The sequence below is a fragment of the Chiloscyllium punctatum genome, chromosome 15 (genome assembly GCF_047496795.1).
Source record: "Chiloscyllium punctatum isolate Juve2018m chromosome 15, sChiPun1.3, whole genome shotgun sequence".
In the NCBI taxonomy this organism is placed as follows: Eukaryota; Metazoa; Chordata; class Chondrichthyes; order Orectolobiformes; family Hemiscylliidae; genus Chiloscyllium; species Chiloscyllium punctatum.
Genome location: NC_092753.1, coordinates 33,163,095 through 33,173,798, shown reverse-complemented (window position 1 = coordinate 33,173,798; position 10,704 = coordinate 33,163,095). Strand labels below are relative to the sequence as shown.

The following is a 10,704-nucleotide window of genomic DNA, read 5'->3' as shown; positions in this document are numbered from 1 at the left end:
TAATTGCCTTCAGTTAAGGAGAAGCACACCACCCAATTGTCTTAAAACCATTACAAAAAGATATATAATCCATATGCAATGATTTAGAAATGGGGCCAAACATCATCTAAACAAAAACAACTAAAATGCACATTAAATTCAAGCTTCAACACTCTGAAGCAATTAAAAAAAAGTTTGATGCAGGTAGTAACATCTTATTGCAGGTTATAGGACCTGAATCCCAGAGCTCCTCTCTGTCATGAACTCCGTTTCACTCTCTGTTCTCTCCTCAGACTGACTGTTTGATTCCCTTGGGGGTTGGTTATATTTATGCCTATGCTTGCAGCAGATGAAGTGCGTGACATTACGTTCTGAAGTGTTTTCCTCTGAGGCACTGGAAGCTCAGCCAGGATCTCGGGGAACTCCTAAAGAAATGAAAGATATACATATGTTAAGAAGCTGGCTGCAAAATACACTTCAGATACCGCTAACCCGGCTTAATATCGTATGCCACAGTACAATGAGTAAGTGAGTGAGAGAAAAACAGGAAAAGGATATTATTAGCTGTGAGCCTGGGGAGGGCTCCAATTTCACCCTGCATCATTCTCTCCATCAAAACCCAGTGTGGCCTTCTGATGTGCATCACACTCCCTCCGGTTGGCTGACACTGTCCTGCCAGAAGAGGCAGCATGTGGAAATGTTGGAAGTTTGAAGAGCGCCCACTGTGACACTCAGGAGTCCATGTGAGTAAACATACATTTTGCAGCTATATGTTTCAACAAGTTTATTTTGTAGATTCACCTTTACCGTCGCTGTTGTTCCAAGAGTACTGGTGATAATTGCTACTGGAAAATTTACCATGGAATGGAAGGAAATGCAGGGGTGGGCAAGTGCCTTCATATTTGGTCTCAGCAAAGCTGAGAGGGAAGTCTTTGTTGCTTGATGCGAGGAAATGGTAGGTGGTCTTTGTTATTTCCTAAAACTGTCACTTATCTTCCCATCTGCTACACATGCTGAAAGTAGGACGCAGCCTCTGTGTCTGTGATTGTCTGTGTCACCTTAAAGTCACAACGCTGTACTGTGGCGATGAACCCTCAGCATTAAAAAGATCCTTGGTAGACCAGCTCCTGAAGGAGCATCTCCACAGCTCTGTCCTTACACGACAAGGTTCGTAACGGAAAGTCTGTGTTTATTGGCAACGCCATCATTAGAATTACTGCAGTCCATGAGTGCGAAGGGTGAGACAGTTTATTTTCATAGAATCCCTACAGTGTGGAAATAGGCCATTTGGCCCAACAAGTTCACATCGACACTCAAAGAGTAATCCACCCAGACCCATTCCACTACTACCTTACTTGCTCCTTAAAAATACACCTAACCTGCACATCCCTGAGCACCATGGGCGATTTAGCACGGCTAGTTCACCAAACCTGCACATCTTTAGATTGTGGGAGGAAACCAGAGCACCCGAAGGAAACCCATACAGACATAGGGAGAATGTGTGAACTCCACACAGATAGTCACCTGAGGCTGGAATCAAATCCTGGTGCTGTGAGGCAGCAGTGCTAACCACTGAGCCGCTGTGTCACCCCTGCAGTGTTGTGCCAGACTGAATGTGAACAAAATATGACTGTGTCTGTTGCACCAAAATGTGTTCTGAGCAGGAAATAAGTAACCAAGTCACAACAGTTTATTGCATTAAATGTAAAACTAGTTGTAAAATCCAGGAAAACACAGCAATAGTAATAACCAGAATGTAAATCACTTTGCAAAACAACCCTCTGTCAAGTAGCCTCTGAGTTACATTATACTGTGTCTGTTTGAAAACCTAAATCTTACAACAAATTTAACTTTTAATTAATCCTGTCTAAACATCAAGGGTGCAACTGCAAATGTACCGGTGGATTAGAGTGGTCAGTTTTGTGTTGGGGACATTTACAATATTACGGAATGCTGAAAACAAAAAATGCTATTGATCACAGCAGGTCAGGCAGCATCCATGGACAGAAAGCAAGCTAACATTTTGAGTCATGTTGGTTGTTCACCAGAGCTAATGTGAAGTGTGGAGCTGACAGCATTTATACAGTTGTCTGGGGGTTGGGGTGCTGAGGGCGACAGGATGTTGATAGTGCAGATTAAGTGATCATATTGTGAGAATGGCAGAATAATGGTGTGTCTTTATGGAATACTGTACCTTTTCCTCCTGTTCATGGCTACTTACTGACCACTGATCTTCCCACTGGCAACAAAATGTATTTCTGCTTTGATTTGGAGATGCTGGTGTTAGACTGGGGTGTACAAAGTTACAAGTCACACAACACCAGGTTATAGTCCAACAGGTTTATTTGGAAACACTAGCTTTTGGAGAGCTGCTCCTACAACCACCTGAGGAAGGAGCTGCACTCTGAAAGCTAGTGCTTCCAAATAAACCTGTTGGACTGTAACCTGGTGTTGTGTGATTTTAAACTTATTTCTGCTTTAACCAACAGTTGGGCAAATTGCCAATTATCTCATATTCCCTTTGCCCATACTCCTGTCCCTGGCACTAAATCACTAATTCAGTATACTGCCAGTGACAAACCATCCAGGTTCAGAATTTGGATGAGATATACCTGTCAGATCAAAGACCCAGAGTGAATTCCCACCTTCAAGAATAATGGGGCTAATTGGAGAAAAAAAGAAGAAACAATTCTTATCCATGTAGCACCTTTCATGGCCTCCGAATATCCTGAAGTGTTTTACAGTCAATTAAGTACTTACAGTAAAAATAGAGTCATTGTTGGAAAGTAGGAATCCCATAGAACCTAAATTCACAAAGTAAGACCATACACAAACCACCATTGGCATTAGTTGAGAGATCATTGTTGGCCAGGACATGAGGAGAACTCTCCACCATGAAGTTGTTACCTGGAAAGGCAGAGGGAGCAGTGGTGCAATATCTCATTCAAAAGCCTGCGCTACATGGAGTTTACCATTCCCTCAGAACTGAAGAGTCGGCCTACATTGTGCACTCACATCCTTGGAGTGGGACTTAAACTCACATCTTCAGACTCTTAGGCAAATAATTTTTTGTTATCCGTCCATGGGGATACAAGCATTACTGAACTACCCTTGAGAGGATGATAGCAAGCTGTCTTCTTAAACCACAGCAATACATCTGGAATAGGTGTACCGAAAGTGCTATTGGGAAGGCAGTTCCAGGATTTTGACCCAATAACAATTGAAAAATTGAAGCTACACTTCCAAGTCTGGATGGTGTGTTGCTTAGAGGGGAACTTGCAGATGGTGAGCAATTGCAGCCTTCACATTTGGGGTGGATGATGGTGTAAGTTTGAAAGATGCTATGTTTTGGTTTCTTTTTCTGTGTTTTAAGATGGCGCCGGAGAGTGGCTACACAAGACAACACTTCTCACTTGTAACAAAATACAAGTGACAATAAATAAATCAAAATCAAATCAAATAAATCGGGTACTGTTGAAGGAGTATTGATGAGTTGCTGCAGAATATCTGATAGATAATGTACACTGCTGTCACTGTACATTGGGAGTGGAGGGAGTGAGGGTTGACAATAGTAGATGAAGTGCCAATCAAGTGCACTGTTTTGTCCTTGATTATGTCAAGCTTCTTGATTATTATTGGAGCTGTATTCATCTATCATATTCCTGACTTGTGCCTTCTTAGAACTACCTGTGAGCAGTCAGAAGGTGTATTATTTGAGCATCTGGCCTGGTTTTATAGCCACCAGCTGATGCAGTTCAGTTCTTAGTCTATCATAACCCCCAGTCTGCTGATAAAGGGGGATTCAGTGATGGCAATACCGTTGAATGTTAAGGAACAAAGATTAGGCTCTCTCCTTAGCTACTACTAAACCAAACTGAGGTCAGTTGGCAAGATATAATGGGGGAAAAAGAAAGTGAGCACTGCAGATGTTGGAGATCAGTGTCAAAAAGTGTGGCACTGGAAAAGCACAGCTAGCAGGCAGCATCTGAGGAGCAGGATAGTCAACCTTTCGGGTATAAACTCTTCATCTGGAACTCTGAAGATATAATGGGGATCAGGAGAAGCCAGTGTTATAATGTTAATGTCACTGGACCAGCATTCCAGAACCCCATGCTAATGAGGGACTCATGTGGTGCATTGGTAATGAATCCAGCCCTCCTAGCTCCAAACTGGAGACAGGAGGGCTGGATTCAAGTCCCACTTACTCCAGAATATATCTCAGACCAGGTTAATTAAAATAACATTGGTGGGGATTAGCATTCCCAAAGTATGGAAGTACAGTGTTTGCAATGCCAGCCCAGAGCTGAATTTCAGGGAACTCTTTCCATGTCCTTTTACCCAGGCCACACCACAGGCCAGGTCACACATGGGCTGTTTTCATTACAGACAACCCATTTTCACCCACTCATGGCCCCTATGATCAGCTTTTCTTTCTCCCAGTCTGACCATCTTCCAACCCTTTGTCCAACCACTGTTTTCTCTCTCTTTCTCTGAACTGCATCTCGAGACATTCTTTACCCCCTCACCCCGCCCCACTCCCACCTTCGGCATCTGCACCCCACGTTCCTAGCTTCAATCAGTTCTGAAGAAGGGACACTGGACCCGAACCGTTAACTCTGCTTTCTCTCTCCACAGATGCTGCCAGACCTGCTCGAGTTTCTTCTGGTTTTGTTTCAAACCTGTTGCGTTGCTCAGCTCCTTACTTTTTGATTAATTTTACTTGTTAAAAGAAGTGGACTTCACTTTGAAGCTCCCAATAATGTGGAACTTCAGAGTACCGCAACAGGCCATTTGGCCCATCATTTCTGTGCTAGGCCAATCGTCTCATGCGTTGCCCTGACCCCTTTGCCCTGCATTTCTCTTGTTTTCAAGTATTTATCTAATTCTCTTCAAAAGTTACTGCTGGATTAGTTTGCGTCACCCCTATCAGACACGGTATCTGGATGATTAAAATGTGATTAATCCTCCGCACTTTTCCATGTATTCCTCCTTAGTGGTTTACAGCTGTTTCTCTCTCTCTCTCTCTCTCTAGATCTTGCCAGTGTGCTGCCATTCAGTAGAGCTGTCCCCAGCCAGCTTATTGATGGCTTCATCAGGTACCATCCTCCAGAGGGGTTACAGCCACACAGCCAGTGAGTGCCGAGCTATGTTCAACCAAAACGCAGCCGGCCAGCCAGCTGATGGGACAGGATAGAGGGAGAACTTGCCGCTGGAAGTGAACGGGGCACTTTCTCACTGCAGTTCAAGCGTCAGGGCTAACGGTGCTCCGAGACACAACTTCCAACTGCTCGCTCGCCGGCGTGGAGTGGAGGAGGTAAGGGGGCAGCAATTCTCAAGGGGCTAAACCGGACCTTTTGTTGTGTAAACAGCCTGCAGTGTGACTCTTAAAGAAACCCGTTTCCGGAAAGAGGCGCCGAGGTGTTCACAATGACAGCTCAAACTGCATCTTATTTTTGTACTGACTTGTATTGTCAGCATTAACTTGGGTGGGGGTCGCGGATGCTGAAACACAAGTCTTTTCCGTGATCAGTGACCAACAGGTTGTCCAACAAAAAGGGGGAGTTTTGCTGACCCAGTCAGGGAAGCGGATTAAAATGAGGCATGAGAGTTAAACTGCGCTGCTATTGAGCCCTCGGTCAGAGGCAATGTCCATTCAGACGGCAGATACCCCGTGAATATGGAATTTCTCAATTTAAGTCCCATTTCACCTGTACGTCAATGATTTATTGAAAGTAAATCCACAGTCTTTCGGGGTCTCAGCCCTGACGACTAAAGTGCGAATCTACGAAATCTGATTTCACCGGATAATCATGCCTTTAGTTCAGCCTGGGGCAGTTTATTTTCCCTGGGTTTTGGGGCAGCACGTAAGTAAAAAGACTTTGTATCGTGCGTTCAGTGAATGTGCTTTCAAAGAGTCGGTGAAATTCTGATTGAAATTCCCTAATATAGGGAATGGAGCCATAGCGCACTCCATTATATCCACTGTGATACAATGGCCATATTTTTGGGAGGTGGTTTGAAGGGGAGATGTCCAGGACACCAGAGGGAACTGACTTGCTCTTCCTTCAAATATAGTGTCCTGATTCTTTAAACACCACCTGAGAGAACAGAAAGGTTAGAGGTCTAATCTATTTTCTAAAGGAAGGGACCTCCAACAGTGCAGCATTCCAGTAGTACTGCACTGAAGTGGGATTTAGACTTAGATTAGATTAGATTCCCTACAGTGTGGAAACAGGCCCTTCGGCCCAACAAGTCCACACCAACCCTCTGAAGAGCAACCCACCCAGACCCATTCCCCTACATTCGCACCTGACTAATGCACCTAACACTATGGGCAATTTAGCATGGCCAATTCACCTAAGCGGCACATCTTTGGACTGTGGGAGGAAACTGGAGCACCCGGAGGAAACCTATGCAGACATGGAGAGAATGTACAAACTCAACACAGACAGTTGCTCCAGGCAGGAATTAAACCCAGGTCCCTGGCGCTGTGAGGCAGCAGTGCTAACCACTGAGCTACTGTGTCGTTATTTGTGTACATTTAAGTTTTAACTGTTTTTCTGACAAAGATGTTTAAAATGTGATTGTAAAGCAGGGTAAACCGTGAAATGGGGCACCACAGCACATAGTGTACCTCCTCAACCAGTTAAAGATTGGGAAATGAATGTGAAACTGAACATAGATAGCAGGCAGCATCTGAGGAGCAGGATAGTCAACCTTTCGGGTATAAACTCTTCATCTGGAACTCTGAAGATATAATGGGGATCAGGAGAAGCCAGTGTTATAATGTTAATGTCACTGGACCAGCATTCCAGAACCCCATGCTAATGAGGGACTCATGTGGTGCATTGGTAATGAATCCAGCCCTCCTAGCTCCAAACTGGAGACAGGAGGGCTGGATTCAAGTCCCACTTACTCCAGAATATATCTCAGACCAGGTTAATTAAAATAACATTGGTGGGGATTAGCATTCCCAAAGTATGGAAGTACAGTGTTTGCAATGCCAGCCCAGAGCTGAATTTCAGGGAACTCTTTCCATGTCCTTTTACCCAGGCCACACCACAGGCCAGGTCACACATGGGCTGTTTTCATTACAGACAACCCATTTTCACCCACTCATGGCCCCTATGATCAGCTTTTCTTTCTCCCAGTCTGACCATCTTCCAACCCTTTGTCCAACCACTGTTTTCTCTCTCTTTCTCTGAACTGCATCTCGAGACATTCTTTACCCCCTCACCCCGCCCCACTCCCACCTTCGGCATCTGCACCCCATATAAATACTTTGGCTGTCAGAGCAGTTCACAGGCTAGGAAACCCACAGCAAGCACCTCACATCTTCACTCCCCAAACCCTGTCCACAAGAGACAAGTCAGGAGTGTGATGGAATACTGTCCATTTGCCTGGATGGGTGCAACACTCAAGAAACTAGATGCTATCCAGAACAAAACAACCAACTTGATTAGCACCACATCCACTCCCTCCACAACTAATGTTGAATAGCAGCAGTGTGTACTATCTACAAGATGCACTGTGAAAGTTCACCAAGACTTCTGAGACAGCACCTTCCAAACACGCAACTACTTCTATATAGAAAGGTAAGGGTGGCAGATACACAGGAACACTGTGTTGTGCAAGGTCCTTTCCAAGCCACTCAATAAAATTGATTTGGAAAAAAATTGATTTTCTGTCTGTGTTGCTCTGTCATAAACCTCGTACTCCTTCTCTAACAGCATTGTGGGTCTATCTACAGCACATGGACTGCAACGGTTCAAGAAAATAGCTCATCACCACCTTCTCAAGAGCAACTTTGGGGGGGGGGAAGGGGCAATAATTGCTGGCCCATCCAGGGACTCCCCCAGCCCTGTGAAGAAATAAAAATTCAACAGGGGAAGAAATGAGAAAAGGTTGTCTTAAAGAATGTGAATTCAGTGTCAAATCAGACAAAGAAAGAAATAAAGAGAGGAAATTATTTGGATTAAGGTGGAGAAAGTAAGAAGGACGAAGGAAGACAAATTTAAAAAAATTAAAATTTGACTTTCTTAATATCTCCAAGAACAATTCATAACTGAAGAAATGACACTGTATATTTAATACTATTTACGTCCTGAGCAAGAGTTAGATTGGTTATCATTAACACTTATCACATTGTGAAAATGATAGTAACTAATCTTAATTTTCTGTGACTTGAAGATGTTGGTGTTGCACTGGGGTGGACAAAGTTAAAAATCACACAACACCAGGTTATAGTCCAACAGGTTATTTTTTTCTTTTTCTTTTATTTCTTTTTCTTTTTTTTCCCCCACACGACTGCAGTTAGGCGGTAGTGTGAGGGAGAAAAAAAGAAGAAGAAAAAAAGAAAAAGATAAAGAAAAAAATAACCTGTTAGTCATGCTTATTTTTCCCCAGGACCCATGATGTGTATGTGCAGGTGTGAGACACAGTGAAAGACACAAGGTGTACAAATTTTTATGCAATTTCCACCACCAGGAAGAAAGAAAACACCCGAGTGGCCAGGGACAAGCAGTGCCCTTCACATCAAAGGCAATGCTGTGTGATCAAAACAGTGAAGGGGAGGGCAGGGATTAAATGAAAATAGAGTTGGAGGGGAAATAATATTATCTCCAACAGGTTATTTGGAAGAAAAAAGAAGAAAAAAAGATAAAGAAAAAAATAACCTGTTGATTGTGGCCTGTGGATTAGGAAACTGAGGATCCAGTTGCAGAGAGTGAGGCTTAGTCCGAGATCACTAAGTTTAGTCATCAGTCTCGAGGGGAGAATGTATAAGCGTGTGTGTGTGTGTGTGTGTGATGGAGTATGTATCTGTGAGCGGGTGCATGTGTCAACGCATACACCGCAACTACCTGATGAAGGAGCAGTGCTCTGAAAGCTAGTGCTTCCAAATAACACTATAAACTGGTATTGTGTGATTTTTAACTTTGTGCACCTCCAAATCATATCTTGAGAATATAATTTAAAAGAAGTTCTGGGGTTTAAATATCAAAGAACAAAATTCAGCATATCCCATTATAAAAGATGAAAGATTTAAGACATTGGACTCCTTTGGCTCTAAATTCTGTGATCATGATCTTATCCTCCACAACCACCTGATGAAGGAGCAGCACTCCGAAAGCTAGAGCTTCCAAATACACCTGCTGGACTATAACCTGGTGATGTGATTTTTAATGTTATGTGGTAAGATTAATGGGCGATTAATGTAGAAATGTAACAAATTAATGAAAGCAAAAGGAGGTTAATGCAAGATGTCACTTTCCTGAATTTGGTAGGAGAATGGATTGGAATATAGGAAGTGTAACTCTTAGATTCACAAATGGATGGAGATAGAAAATAGCAAACAATAGGCTAGTTAAGCTAACATCTGTCATAAGTAAATGCTGGAATTGCTAAATTTGCTAATGTAGAAAGATAGGCAGGAAAGTAAGTTGTGAAGAGGACATAAGGAGGCAACAAAGAGATATAGATAAGTAAGTAAGCAAAGATTTGGCATATGGGGAATATAGTGAAAAAATATGAAATTGCTCATTTTTTGCAGGAAGAATAAAAACAAAGCATACTTTCTAAATGATGAGGAATTGCAGACCTCCCAAATCCAGAAGGCTCCAGGTCCCAGCACTGAAAGGCAAAATGTTAGTGTACAGGTACAGCAAGTAATTAGAAAGGCAAGGGAAGGTTGATGCTGATTTTAGGTGGAATAAAATATAAAAGTGTGGAATTTCTGCTGCAGTTGTACAGGGCATTAGTAAGATCACATCCTGGTTACTCGATATATTTTCATTGCCTGATTTGATAAAATAATTAATTGCATTACAAGTTGTGCAGAGAAATATCACCTGACAGATTCCTGGGATACTGGTGTAATCATATGAGGGAAGGTTAGACAGATTGGACATTTATTGATGGGAGTTTATAAGGATGAGAGTTGATCTTATTAAACCATATAAAATCCTGAGGGGAGTTGATAGGGTGTACTGAAATCATACTTATCCTTCTGGGAGAGGCTAGAACTAGGGATCACAGTTTAAAAATAGGGAGTCTCCCATTTAAGATGGATAAAAGGGGAAACATTTTCTTTCAGATGTTCATGAGTCTGTAGACTTCTCTTCCCCAGTGAGTGTTAAAGAGTGTGGGTGTGTGTATGTATGTGTCCACCAGACATCCCAGTACACTTTATAGCAAGAAATTCCATTTGAAGTGTCATCAATGTTGTCATGTGGGAAACATTACAGATAATGTGTGCCCAGTAAGTATCCACAACCAGCAATATGATGATGAACAGATCATTTGCCTTTCAGGGGTATTGACTGAGGGATTAATGTCATAACACCAGGGATAGTTTCACTTTTCTTTCTCGTAATACTACCCTGAGGTTGTTTTCACCTACCTTAGACAGATAAGAAGGGAACTTTGTTGAACATCTAATCTGAAGGACAACACCTCTGACTATGCAGCATTCCCCCACTACTACACTGGATGTCAATCTCTGTGCTCAAGGTTTGGTGTAAGATCTGAAACCAGAATCTCTAACTGAGGCAAGAGTGCTATTTCCTGAGCCAAGCTTACTATGTATTGCTGGTAAAGAAGGCATATAGCATGCTTGCCTTTATTGGGAATTGAGTGTAAGAGTCAGGATGTCGTGTTGCAGCTTTATACGATTTTGGTTAGGCCACACTTAGAGTTTAGCATTCAGTTCTGGTCTCCACATTACAG

General features: G+C 42.8%; 1 protein-coding gene across 1 annotated transcript in view; it reads left to right on the top strand.

The window, feature by feature from the left end:
- The first annotated feature begins 388 nt into the window (after nt 1-388).
- Nucleotides 389-10,704, top strand: part of drd3 (dopamine receptor D3) — a 69,876-nt gene continuing 59,560 nt past the window's right edge. Inside the window, exons 1-2 of the mRNA XM_072584915.1 lie at nt 389-722; nt 5,012-5,293. The gene's annotated coding sequence lies outside the window, so the exon portion shown is untranslated. The remainder of the gene's footprint in view (nt 723-5,011; nt 5,294-10,704) is intronic.